At 36.4% G+C, this 14,636-nt stretch overlaps 1 protein-coding gene across 38 annotated transcripts in view; it reads left to right on the top strand.

The window, feature by feature from the left end:
* Positions 1-14,636, top strand: part of CHRM2 (cholinergic receptor muscarinic 2) — a 688,089-nt gene that overhangs the window by 258,376 nt on the left and 415,077 nt on the right. The gene's annotated exons all lie outside the window — the stretch shown is intronic.

Here is a 14,636-nt window from a genome sequence, read left to right on the forward strand (position 1 = left end):
GGTTTAGATCACTTCCCCTAAGTTTGGTGAATCTGGCATTTAATCAAAAAGTTAGTGGTTTCTTATGAGGTAACACATTCTCATAACAGTAATTCTATGGTCTTTGGATATTTGTTGTCACACCCTGCTGTGCTTTATTTTCTAGAGAGTCATCTTTGGTATCCTCCTCCTTTTAAAAGAAAGTAACAACATACGTAAGCATAAAAAAAAGTCACAAAGTAAATTTAAACTACTACCTATCTATATTCCATTTTTGTCTATTTTACCACATAATATAAACATATGCTTGCTATATTATAAGATATGTAATTTGGGCTTTAGGAGATGGAGCTCAACTAACCTTCAAATTGTTACTTCTTACTTTTCTCTAACTTCCCAAGTCAGTGTCTCACCATCTTGTTACTTATTTATTTGTAAGTAAATACGGCATTTTTTAAGCCAAGGATTTGATGTGGGCAAGTAGATGGTAGGAAGCAGGAAAATAGGGAAATCAGTTCTTTTAGCATGAATTGATACTATTAAGAATTATCTTTTAGATTTCTTCCTGGAAATATATGTTTCATAAAAATGTGGAGATAAAACTTCTCCACCCTTATCTTACTATAATAATAATAATATCTATAAGCACTATCTCTTTCTTTGAATTTTTATTGTTCTCTTTTTTTGAATTATTAAGATCTGATAATGTTTAGTGAAGAACCAATCTGAAAAGGCACTACTGGTCCTCATTTAAAAGATACAAGAAAAGAACATGGAACACTGTTATCAAAAGCATTAATAGATTGTTGAATGAAATGGAAGGTTAAATAAGAAATATGTTGGATATAAGCTCTTTGAAAGTATGCATTTGTAGTGGCATTGAATAATTTTACTTTCACTTTTGAATTTTATATTTAAAAATGTCTTTGTGAATAACAAGATGTTTAGGGTGATAAAATATTCTGAAGCTGAAGAAAGAAGTAACTCTTTTACATGCGATGTGGAGAGAGAGCTGATGTTAGCTATCTGGATCCATTGGTGATATAAATCCATGTAGATTCATGGAGTTCTGCTTGAGAAGCAGGCAGGAATGCCAACTGGGGAATATTTCTCTCTGGGGCTGCTTGAATGCATCTATTTCATTTCAGTAGATGGGGATATGCGCAGGCTGTATATGAGCAGTACGACTATCAGGTGATCAGAACTGGTTTGATACAGAAAGAATGCTTGTGGAGTCAGCTTGTCAAGTTTATATTTTATTAAAGGGCTGTATATGTGTCCTGTCAATGGGTTTATGTTTTCTTTCAGTTTGAAGCACAGCAATGTCACCCTGACGCACGCTCCATGCTGCATAGTGCTTCTGGGGAGGTTGCTGACACTGCTATAGAGAGGCTTTCCTGCCTCTGAACAGTTACTTGTCTTATTCTTCATTCTACAGCCTATGCTCTGCACAGAGTTTCAGTAGTGACAAGGTTTGGGGCCAGGCTGGTAAATGCTGGCATCAGGATTTTCCTAGCAGGTATTAGATGAACTCGAAATTTTCTCTCTCAAATTGGAAAGCAGTGTATAATGTATAGATAAATTAGTACCTTTAAGCAATGTGGTGGTAATAAAGCCTGTCATTGAAGGGAAATTGTCTAATTATGAAGTAAGGTAATAAAAAAGAACTGATGTGGCTAAATTTTTCTCAATTTGCTATGATAGAGTTGACCTTCTTTGATGTCAACATTCAAAAGGTAAAAAAAAAAGTCTCTGTTTTACATAAACTGTTGATATTGGCTTAAATTTCAATTCCAGCTTACAGAGGCAATGTAAATTAAAAACAAGCAATGGAAATACCATTTCATCTTGATTAAACCATCTAAATAAAGTGATAGTGCTAATAAGCACCTGCTTTAAGAACAGATTGTGTCTATATCTTTTGATTTCTACTCTTGCTCAAAACTGACATTCACATTCTATGCTGCTATTTGAATTTCTTGCTATTTAAAGTAAATTTTTTTTATCAGGATGGATGTTACTGTTGAGTATCTGTAGCCCTATTTTGGCAAGGAAATCAGAGCCTGGCAGCCTTTTTCAACAATTTCCTATAATGCAGGAGGGCTTAATGCCCCTATTATAGAACTGATTCTATTATACTCTCCTCTCCAGAACTAATGGAGCACTCGACTTATTCATGTTAAAGAAAATGATTAAATATGAAAAGCTTCCAGACTCTGCTTCTTGGCAGGATTAAAACTGCTCTGTCCTTTATACTGACCAAAAAGTCACCCCTTAATTAAGTTTATTGTTATTTGTCACCTGCCAGGTAGTTGCATGCAAAGCACATAAAAGCACATCTTTTGGAAACAATTTTAGATCTGTCTTTAAAGTCCATATTTTTGTTTTATTGTATATATATATATATGTTAATTAATAATGATGGCTAACATTTATTGAGGGCTTAAAACATGAGGATACTCTTTCAGTTCTTCATATGAATTGATTCAAGTAATTCTTATTGGAAAACCTTAAGAGATATGTGCTGTTATTATCAACATTTTATGGATGGAGAAAATAAGGCTCAGAGTTTAAGCCAGTAGTGGCATAGGGATTGAACTACTCACTATCTAAGCTCTTAATAACCACTATTCTTATCTATGTTTCCATTTAGCTAAAACATATGAAGTGAATTAAGCTAGTGAGTTGGTAATCAACTCATTTATTAAAAATGTATTGAGTGGTCACTTTTTGTAACATAATAATCATAACAAAGTATTACTGTAAGCTGGGTAAAATATAGTTTCTTAACTAAGAGAACTTTTTATTTAGTGACAGATCAGTTCAGTTCAGTCGCTCGGTCGTGTCCGACTCTTTGCAACCCCATGAATTGCAGCACGCCAGGCCTCTCTGTCCATCACCAACTCCCAGAGTCTACCCAAACCCATGTCCATCGAGTCGGTGATGCCATCCAACCATCTCATCCTCTGTCATCCCCTTCTCCTCCCACCCCCAATCCTACCCAGCATTAGGGTCTTTTCCAATGAGTCAACCCTTCGCATGAGGTGGCCAAAGTATTGGAGTTTCAGCTTCAACATCAGACCTTCCTGTGAACACCCAGGATTGATCTCTTTTAGGATGGATTGATTGGATCTCCTTGCAGTCCAAGGGACTCTCAGAAGTCTTCTCCAACACCACAGTTCAAAATCATCAATTCTTCGGCGCTCAGCTTTCTTCACCGTCCAACTCTCACATCCATACATGACCACTGCAAAAACCATAGCCTTGACTAGACGTACTTTTGTTGGCAAAGTAATGTCTCTGCTTTTAAATATGCTATCTAGGTTGGCCATAACCTTCCTTCCAAGGAGTAAGCATCTTTTAATTTCATGGCTGCAATCACCATCAGCAGTGATTTTGGAGCCCCCAAAAATAAAGTCTGACACTGTTTCCACTGTTTCCCCATCTATTTCCCATGAAGTGATGGGACCAGATGCCATGATCTTAGTTTTCTGAACGTTGAGCTTTAAGCCAACTTTTTCACTCTCCTCTTTCACCTTCATCAAGAGGCTCTTTAGTTCTTCTTCACTTTCTGCCATAAGGGTGGTGTCATCCACATATCTGAGGTTATTGAGCTTTCTCCCGGCAATCTTGATTCCAGCTTGTGTTTCTTCCAGCCCAGCATTTCTCATGATGTACTCTGCATATAAGTTAAATAAGCAGGGTGACAATATACAGCCTTGACGTACTCCTTTTCCTATTTGGAACCAGTCTGTTGTTCCACATCCAGTTCTAACTGTTGCTTCCTGACCTGCATGGTGACAGATAGGAAAGTACAAAGCTAAATAAAATATAAGGTTGTGTGCATTGTATTACAATGCAAATAAAAATTCAATAGGAGGTTCAGAGGGATAAGTTTATCTTAATTATGGTGTCAGACAAACGTTTATGAATGAGCATGCTCTTAAAGATTTGTGAAAGATTTGGACAAGTAGAGTTATAGAATTACAATTTCTGTGTAGAGGTTAAAGTATAAGACAAAGAAAAGAAAGTTTCTGTGGTTTATTGTTTCTTTCCTTTTTTTTTTAAGTAAAGCTGGGGCATTAGTTTGAGATGTTCATAGTGTGAAAAGCAGTATAGAATCATATAGGGTTAGAGTGAATGTGTTTACAGGGATGATCTACTATATGTAACTTTCACTGATGTAAAAACTAAAGCTGGAAGAAATATTATACACTTTTATTTATATAAGCTTTTATTGTAGAAAGACTTGAATGTTGCAAAGAGAAATATTAACTTGAAAGTATAAGTTGTATTTATGTTATGGATGAAACTCAATGTTCAGTTTAGGAATTTAGATTTTAGTAGAGAGCCAAAGAGGGCTCCCCTGATGGCTCAGCGGTAAGGAATCTGCCTGCACTGCAGGAGCCACAGGAGATGTGGGTTTAATCCCTGGGTTGGGAAGATCCCTGGAGGAGGACATGACAACCCACTCCAGTATTCTTGCCTGGAGAATCCCATGGACAGAGGAGCCTGACGGGCTACAGTCCATAGGGTTGCAAAGCATCAAATGTGACTGAGCAACTGAACTGAACTGAACTGAAAAGTGAGTAGCTGTCAAAAAGATGGATTAAAAAGGTGGAAAGTCCATCAATTGAGTTTATGGCAAGGGAGTGATGTCACCATTTCCACAAACAGTAACTGTTTAGCAGGATGCTGCTTCGGAAAAGTAAAGGCATTGTAAAGTGGTCACTGGACTGTTATCAATAACAATTAGGGAGTTTTTAATACTGTGATTGAAGACAGTTTATCATAAGTTGAGGAATGACTAGAAGGAGAATTGGAAAGCAGAGTGTAATCAATATTTTAGTTTAGTAGAAACGAAATTGGATTGAGGTCAAGTAGCATTTTATTTTTTATAAGGAAAATTTTATTTTTATAAGGACTGACTGAACATTTGTCTCTAATGAAGAGACAAATTGAAAGTATGTATGTAAAGACCATGGAAGCAGTTCCTATAGAACATGACATAGGTAGGATCAAGTACAAAGTTTGAAGGACTTTGAAAATTAACAAGAATATTTCTTGTCTTCTGAGATAAAATGGTTACATAATGAACAGTTATAGAAACACATTGAAGTTGATGGCAGATAAGCTGATAGAGTTCTTTTTCGATGGTTAATCTTTCATCAAAGGAGAAGGTGAGATCAAGCAGTGATATGAAGAGCCATATGTTCCATTCCCAAGAGAGCAACTCCATATAAGAAAACACAGATTCAACTAAGAAAATCTAGGTGAATTATTTACAGTTACATTTGAGATAGCAGATAGCAGGAATTTGTAATGCAGCCAGTTGGTTGCTTTATATCTATCTATCTATCTTCATTGCTTTGGAGATTTGGATTAAAAGCTGGATAACATAAAATGTTTATTTTGGCTGAAAATGGTCATTGAAGACCCAGCAATCCCACTGCTGGGCATATACACTGAGGAAACCAGAATTGAAAGAGACGCATGTACCCCAATGTTCATCGCAGCACTGTTTACAATAGCCAGGACATGGAAGCAACCTAGATGTCCATCAGCAGACGAATGGATAAGGAAGCTGTGGTACATATACACAATGGAATATTACTCAGCCATTAAAAAAAATACATTTGAATTGGTTCTACTGAGATGGATGAAACTGGAGCCCATTATACAGAGTGAAGTAAGCCAGAAAGAAAAACAACAATACAGTATACTAATGCATATATATGGAATTTGAAAGATGGTAACGATAACCCTATATGCGAGACAGAATAAGAGACACAGATGCATAGAACAATTTTATGGACTCTGAGGGAGACGGTGAGGGTAGGACGTTCTGGGAGAATAGCATTGAAACATGTATATTATCATATGTGAAACAGAACACCATTCCATGTTCGATGCATGAGACAAGGGCTCAGGGCCGGGGCAATGGGATGACCCAGAGGGATGGGATGGGGAGGGAGGTGGGTGGGGGGTCCAGGAAGGGGAACACATGTAAACCCATGGCTGACTCATGTCAATGTATGGCAAAAACTATTACAATATTGTAAAGTAATTAGCCCCCAACTAAAATAAATAAATTTATAAAAAAAAAAAAAAAAGAAAATGGTCATTGAAAATTAAAATACCAGGTACCAAGCGAAGGAGAAAAAGATCTTGACCTCTAGGGAGAAGATTTTATATAATCAACCTGAAGCTCAGTCTTGATATAGATATGAACAGAAAATTTTAAGAATTGTAAATCATGAAGAGTAGGAATAATTCTGAAGCTAAATTGAAACTTTAAAACAACATATGAAGTGGTGAAGGTAGAATACTCTATCCAAAGAGAGAATTCTCAGTACTTGATATTTCGGCAAAGAAGCATTCTTAGCTGAGCTGAAACAAATTGGTGATGAAAATGATAATGTGTGTGCATATTTTCATGAAGAAAAAGGTATAAGAAGGACCAGTAGGAAAATTGCTTTTAGTTTTATAGAATTGTCAAATTCAAGGACACAAAGATTTAATTTTAGACTTTATTCTATGAATTTTATGGATTTAGTGCTTATATTCAAGTCTATTATCTATTTTTAGTTAGCTTTTGAGTTTGGTGTGAGGTAGGGGTCCAAATTAATTCTTTTATATGTAGACATACAGCTATCCTAGCACAGTTTGTTGAAAAGTCAGTTGTTTCCCCAACATAGTTTTCTTGATATGCTTGTCAAATTCAATTGGGTGTAAATGTAATCTATATCTGAATTCCTCATGCAAATTCATTGATGTATATGTATATCCTTATGTCAGTACCACACTGTGTTGATTATTATAGCTTTTTCATTAGTTTGGAAATTAGGAAACGTGAATCCATCAACCATCCATTGTTACTTTCTTTTCAAGATTGTTTGGACTATTTTGGGTCTCTTGAATTTCCATGTGAATTTTAGAATCATTCTGTCATTTTCTGCAAAATAGTCTTGTTGTTATTTATGTTTAAATTGGTTTTCTATTCTCCAGTTCATTTATCTCTTCTCTAATCTTTATCATTTTGTTCTGCTTGCTTGAGTTTGGTTTGTTCTTCCTTTTCCAGTCTTTTAAGGTGGAAATTTAAGTTACTGATTTGAGATTGAAAAAAAAAAATTAGTATAGGCATTTATAAATACGAATTTGCCTCTATGTATACATTCCCAAGGTTTTTGTTTTTGTGTTAATCTTGAAGTATTTTATAATTTCCTATGTGATTTCCTCTTTGGTCCATTGAGCATTTAGGAATGTGTTGTTTAATTTCAATTTATTTTTCAATTTCTAATTAATTTTGTTACTTATTTCTAATTTCATTTCATGTGGTAGAGAACATACTTTGTATTAATATAGCCTTTCAAATTCATCAAGGCTTATTTTAAAGACTACTATCTGTTCCATATATATTCTGATCTTGTTCCAAGATTGGTTCAAAATATAAAAATAAGTCAATATAATTCATTATATTAAGAGAAAAGAACAAAAAGCACATGATCGTTTCAGTTGGAAAGCATTTGAAAGAATCCAACACATTTCAATATAAAACCACTAGAAAAAACTAGAAATAGAAGGGAACTTGTTTAATTTGATAAAGTTTATTTAAGAACCCATAACTAGCATACTTACTGTTGACTGGATTCTTTACTGCAGAGACCATAAATAAGACAAGAATGTCTGCTCTCTCAACTTCATTGTACTGGAGTTCTATCAGTTCAGTTCAGTTCAGTTCACTTGCTCAGTCGTGTCTGACTCTTTGTGACCCCATGAATTGCAGCACACCAGGCCTCCCTGTCCATCACCAACTCCCAGAGTTTACTCAAACCCATGTCCATCGATTCGTGATGCCATCCAACCATCTCATCCTCTGTCGTCCCCTTCTCCTTCTGCCCCCAGTCCTTCCCAGCATCAGGGTCTTTTCCAATGAGTCAACTCTTCGCATGAGGTGGCCCAGGTAGTGGAGTTTCAGCCTCAACATCAGTTCTTCCAATGAACACCAAGGACTGATCTCCTTTAGGATAGACTGGTTGGATCTCCTTGCAGTCCAAGGGACTCTCAAGAGTCTTCTCCAACACCACAGTTCAAAAGCATCAATTCTTTGGTGCTCAGCTTTCTTATACTGGGTAATTAAGAGAGAAAAGGAAATTAAAAGTATACAAAATGAAAAGCAAGAAGTAAAGCTCTTTATTTGAAGGAGATATATCTTTAACAGGGAAAATCTATGAGACCTAGTAAGATAACTGATCAAGGTTTCAAAATCAATATACAAAAATCAATTGTATTCTATACACTTTAATGATCAATCTGAAAATGAAATTCATAAAACTATTCCATTTACACTAGCAGCAAAAAGAGTAAAATACTTAGGAATAAATTTAATAAAAGAAGTACAAAACATTATGAAAACTAGAGAACATTGTTGAGAGCCATTTAAAGATGATCTAAAAATAAAGGGAAAATTCACATGTTCATGGATTTAAAGACTTAATATTATTAAGATGGAACTGCTCCCCATACTGACCTGCAGAGTCAACACAATCCAAATGAGAATCCTTCAAAATAATTGTCTAATGATTAGCTATCTCCTCTCCATGTTCTCTCATTCTTTCTCTCTCTCTCTTTTGTGAATGTACCTTTAGTCATTTCTGCCTCATTTTTTAACTTTCAAGCCCAACAGCGAAGATGTGATTTGAAGGAATATAGTCTGCCAGATGAACTAAGTGTGGAAAGTGTGCACTTTTAAAAAATACTTATTCTCTGATTCTTTTTTGTTTTAAACAGCTCATATATTTCATATACTAAATAATTCACCCATTGAAAGCATACAAATCAATAGTTTTGAATATATTCACATAGTTGTGCAGTCATCACTACAATCTAATTTTACATTTTTATCTCTCAAAAGAAACCCTGTACACATTTTCATTCACTCTGTGTTCTCCATTCTAAACCCACTCAAAGCAAGCACTAATTTATTTCTGTCTGTACACAGTTGCCTTTTCTGGATATTTTATATAAATGTAATTATACAATTTGTGGTCTCTGTGACTGTATTTTTTTCACTAGGCATAATGTTTCCTGATTTCATCCATGTTCTGGCATTTATTTGTATTCCATTCCATAGTAGTACGCAATCATTTTTAACTGTATGGGTATATCACATTTTGTAGATGCATTGATTAGAAGATAGACATTTTGTTGATTCCACTTTTTGGTGATTCTGAAATTATTTTCTGTTTTTATACCCTCTGTGAAATAAAAACAATGTGATTAACTATGAAGAAGTTCACTGTAAGGGGTTAAAGGCGTGAGGACAAAAGGGAAAATATAAATGATTTAGGGGAGTAAAAGACTGAATGGCCTGAGGAACTGTTGCAGAATTGGGTGCCTTACTGGGTCCACTTGGTTTTAGTGATCAGAAATATAAAGCGAGACTGGTTGTGTCTTTTCTGTCTGACTTCAGCCACTCAAGGGCTTGAGAAAAAAGTGGATGAAGAGTGGATTAGAACCAAGATTGGGGATTTTATAGACATGTTCAGTGGAGAGAGAGGAAAATGAGAGTTGAGTGTGAATGCAGGGTGTTGGTGTGGTGGCAGAATTGAAATTTATCCTGGGAAAGAAAGAATAATAACAGTAGGATGGAGATAGACAAGCAGCATGAACTGAAAAGGTGAGAGGTGGTGGATGAGGAGGGTGATGCTTGATATTTGGATAATAGTGTGCTGCAAGTGGTAATGCCAACTTCAAGGCAGTTCAACCACGGGAATCAGTGCTGGAGGTTGGGTGAAGGCAAAGGTCATTGTAGGAGAGGAGTTCAATGAATCAAGAGGCTGAGGTATTGAATGAGCATCTATCTTGATATTAAGAGTATCAATATTTATGAAGTTTTTAGAGAGGGGTGGGGATAAGTACAGTAATCCATGGACTATATCTTCAAAGATTTAGGTGATTAATTTCTTTAGAAATCTAGAAAAAAGAATGGGTTTTTAAGGAGATATGAAGAACAATGATAAATATGCACACCTGAAAGAATTGCATGGAGAGAAATATCCTCAGGAGCAGCCTTGCTTGGGTTCACAGAAGAAGTTGAAGATATTTAAGATTTTTCAGTTGACTGGTCCAGAGGGCACAGTGACTCAGTGTGGGAGTTGGGAGGTGAAATATGAGATTGGGTCAATTCAGACTTCATAAACAGTGTCAGTCAGTTTAGCTCTGTTCAGTTGCTCAGTCATTTTCAACTCTTTGTGATCCCATGGACTGCAGCACTCCAGGCTTCCCTGTCCATCACCAACTCCCCAAGCTTACTGAAACTCATATCCATCAAGGCAGTGATGCCATCCAATCATCTCGTCCTCTGTCATCCCCTTCTGCTCTCACCTTCAATCTTTCCCAGCATCAGGGTCTTTTTCAATGAACAATAAACAATGTAGGCAAGATAATCAGGTGATGAGAGAGACCATGCTGCTGCTGCTCAGTCACTCAGTTGTGTCTGACTCTTTGCGACCTCATGGACTCTAGCCCACCTGTCTCCTCTGTCCATGGGATTCTCCAGGCAAGAATACTGGAGTGGATTGCCATGTCCTCCTCCAGGGGATCTTCCCAATTCAGGGATCTAACCTGAGCCTCCTGCATTGGCCAGCAGGTTCTTTACCACTAGTGCCACCTGGAAAGCCCCAGGTAACCTGGGGATCCTGTATTTTCTGTGGTGACTGACATAAAAAGGGACAAGGATCTTGGTGGGATTATTTCTGATGATCTCTGAGACACATTTGAATGCTGATACTATAACTGTTGAGGAAGGGAGGAGGGCTGCAGGAGCACATAAAGTTCTGTATTCACCCCTTGGCATCTTCTTTCAAAGGCAGTTTTAAGAACCAAAAAGGGTCACAACATACAGAACTCTGTGAGAGCTCCATTACCTTTGATGCTATTGAGGCTTAAATTTTATTTTAAGATAGGAAAGAAAGTCATGAGGAAAACTATTCTGTACATCATTCTGAACATCAATGAAAAGATGCTTGGTGAAATGCAAGTGGCTGAAATGTTAGCAAATGTGCTCAAATAATATTTGGGGTTAAAATATCAAAGAAAATTAAATATAAGGCTTAATCAAATATGGATCATAGACCTTAGAAAGCAGAATTAGAAATGCTCAGCAGTCTCACAAATCAATAAGAATAATAGCAACACTGTAGTATAAATAAAAATAATCATTAAAGATCAGAAACAAAAAGTCAATAAAAAATAAGACAAACAGAAAAATATTCAACACAACTGCTACTCACAGAATTACACAATAAAATGCAATAACATGCTTCCTTTAACATCTCAAGTTCAGTTCAGTTCTGTCACTCAATCGTGTCTGGCTCTTTGTGACCCCATGGACTGCAGCACACCAGGCTTCCCTGTCCATCAGCAGCTCCCTGTCCAACATCAACATATTGCAAACTTGCAAATAAATTATATTTAATAGATATATAAATTTTATTCTATAAGTATATTAATGTTTTATGAATATATTCATTCATATATTTATATATATATTAAAATTTTTGTATATTGTATTTATATGTTCAATAGCAGGCAGAAAAGTGATATCTCTCATGTGTTTCTGAGGAGAGTGGGGAGTTAATTTGTAAAATGTTCACAGCAATAGATTTTATGTACTAAGAGTATTTAAATGCTTATGTACTTTGACCCCTTAAATCCACTTTTGGAATTATCTTAATGTAATATCAGATGTATACTCAAAAATTTATTTTTATGCATACTAATTGCAGCATCATAAAATTAAAATATTGGAACTACTCTAAATAACCAAATAACAGGTGAAAAACTATGCAGTATTTAAACCTCAGTGTCTATTAATGGCTATTGGACAATGCTGGCAGTGTTTTAAAGAAATTTTAAGATATAATATTGGATGCACATGAAAGGAAAAAAATATTACAAAAGAATCTGACATGAGTGAGCGACTGAACAACAACAATATATCTGTAAACATATTATGCTTTAGGCCTTTGAAAATCATAGCAAATTCGGTCCAAGGAACTAATATATCTCTGAGCTTATATGGAAATGCTTCAACATAAGGAAGCCATGATTTGAAGCCATCCATCCCATGGCTTCAATCCCATGGCTGGATGGCATCACTGACTCAATGGACATAAGTTTGAGCAAACTCAGGGAGATAATGAGGGACAGAGAAGCCTGGTGTGCTGCAGTTCATTGGGGGGTCACAAAGAGTCAGATAGGACTTAGCGACTGAACGAGAACAACATAAATCAATGCGTAATTAAAAGAACATGCATGAACCACCTAACAACTTCAGCACTAGAACATTTTCAAATATCTCTGAAGTTATCTACAGGCCTCTTGCCTATCCCACCAGTATCTAAAAGCATATCCCTAATTTCGTGATCATAAATATACCCTTTATATTGAAGGATAACAAACGTACAAAAAAACACCTTAATCATAATATATAGATAATGAATATTGTAATTGAACATACCTGAGTAACCAGCATCCAGATTACTAAACACAGAAATACCAGAGAAGCCCTCCTTGTGCTGCTTTCCTCAAAGGAAAATTATTCTGACTTCTCCTACTATAATTAGTTATGCCTGACTTTGAACAGTACATAAATGAACTCACATAGTATGCATTCTTGTGTGTGTCGGGATTCTTTCTAAGCATTGTGTGTGTGAACATCTCATTTCCAGATTGGAAGAGCAAAGTATTCTGAAGATCTTGCTGTTTTATATAAAAACAAAAACACTGGCAAAATCTCTCAAAATCAGTATTTTCAGAAATCTGGAAATTAACTAAAGACTTGCAACAATTTGAGGAATGCTTTTACTAAAAGATAAACAGTAGAATCTTAGTAAGAACCCAGAGTCTTGTGGCTTTTTCAGTTCAGTTGCTCAGTCATGTCCAACTCTTTGCAACCCCGTGGACTGCAGCACGCCAGGCTTCCCTGTTCATCACCAACTTCCAGAGCTTACTCAAACTCATGTCCATTGAGTCGGTGATGCCATCCACGCATCTCATCCTCTGTCGTCCCCTTCTCCTCCTGCCTTCAATATTTCCCAGCATCAGGGTCTTTTCCAATGAGTCAGTTCTTCCCCTCAGGTGGCCAAAGTATTGGAGTTTCAGCTTCAGCGTCAGTCCTTCCAATGAATATTCAGGACTGATTTTCTTTGGGATCAACCGGTTGGATTTCCTTGCAGTCCAAGGGGACTCTCAAGAGTCTTCTCCAACATCACAGTTCAAAAGCATCAGTTCTTCAGCACTCAGCTTTCTTGATGGTCCATCTCTCACATCTGCACATGACTACTGGAAAAACCATAGCTTTGACTAGATGGACCTTTGTTGGCAATCTCTCTGTTTTTTAATATGCTGTCTAGGTTGGTCATAGCTTTTCTTCACTTTCTGCAGTAATTTTGGAGCCCCCCAAAATAAAGTCTATCACTGTTTCCATTGTTTCCCCATCTATATGCCATGAAGTTGATGGGACCAGATGCCATGATCTTAGTTTTCTGAATACTGAATATTAAGCCAACTTTTTCACTCTCCTCTTTCACTTTCATCAAGAGGCTCTTTAGTTCTTCTTCGCTTTCTGCCATAAGAGCAGTGTCATCTGCGTATCTGAGATTATTGATATTTCTCCCAGCAATCTTGATTCCAGTTTGTGCTTCATCCAGTCCGGCATTTCACGTCCGGCATTTCACGTGATGTGCTCTGCATAAACGTTAAATAAGCAGGGTGACAATATACAATCTTGACTTACTCTTTTCCCGATTTGGAACCAGTCTGTTGTTCCATGTCCAGTTCTAACTGTTGCTTCTTGACATGCATACAGATTTCTCAGGAGGCAGGTCAGGTGGTCTGGCTCTACTCTTTAAGAAATTTTCACTGTTGGTTGTGATCCACACAGTCAAAGGCTTTTTAACTTACCTTAATAATATCCCCTTCTCCCAGTTCAATAATAGTCTTAAAAAGCAATTATATTAGATGTGAAAACTGGCAACTTAGCAGAAGGGGGAATAATGAGTTTGGTGCACCTCAAAACCCCTTTCTTACAGATTTGCCACTATTTGACCCTTTTGGAAAAGCTCCATTCTCGTAACATTTGACCTGACTTGAAGTTCTTTTCATGTGAGCTTCCCAGAGGGCATTTTATAAAAAAAAAAAATCAGCAAATGTGTATCATTGCAGCTGCTAATCAAAAAACTTAAAAGAGAAAACTTAAATAAGATATCCTTAAGAGCTTTAAGGAGCTTTAATATATTCCTGGGAGTCTACAAGGCCATGTACATATTCACAGCTAACAGCATCTGCAGGGCTAGGCACATGTTGAGAAAACACCTGAGAAGATCCCAGGCTCTCACCTTTGGTTGACTTGAGGCTTTGTACAAGCAGGAAGTAAAGACTAAGGCAGAGTTATAAACTGACTACTCGAACACTGAAAACAGGTACCATCATATACTAAATATGTAATAAATCCTGCAAGGGTGTGGGACACAAAATAAGTAATCAAATATCAATTATATTTATGTACACTAGCAATGAACAATCAAATTAGAAAATACTTCCATTTAAAGAGCACCAAACCCCCAAATTCTTACAGAACAAATTTAACACAA

This window comes from Giraffa tippelskirchi, chromosome 10 (assembly GCF_054371585.1).
Source record: "Giraffa tippelskirchi isolate mGirTip1 chromosome 10, T2T-mGirTip1v1.2.pri, whole genome shotgun sequence".
NCBI lineage: Eukaryota > Metazoa > Chordata > Mammalia > Artiodactyla > Giraffidae > Giraffa > Giraffa tippelskirchi.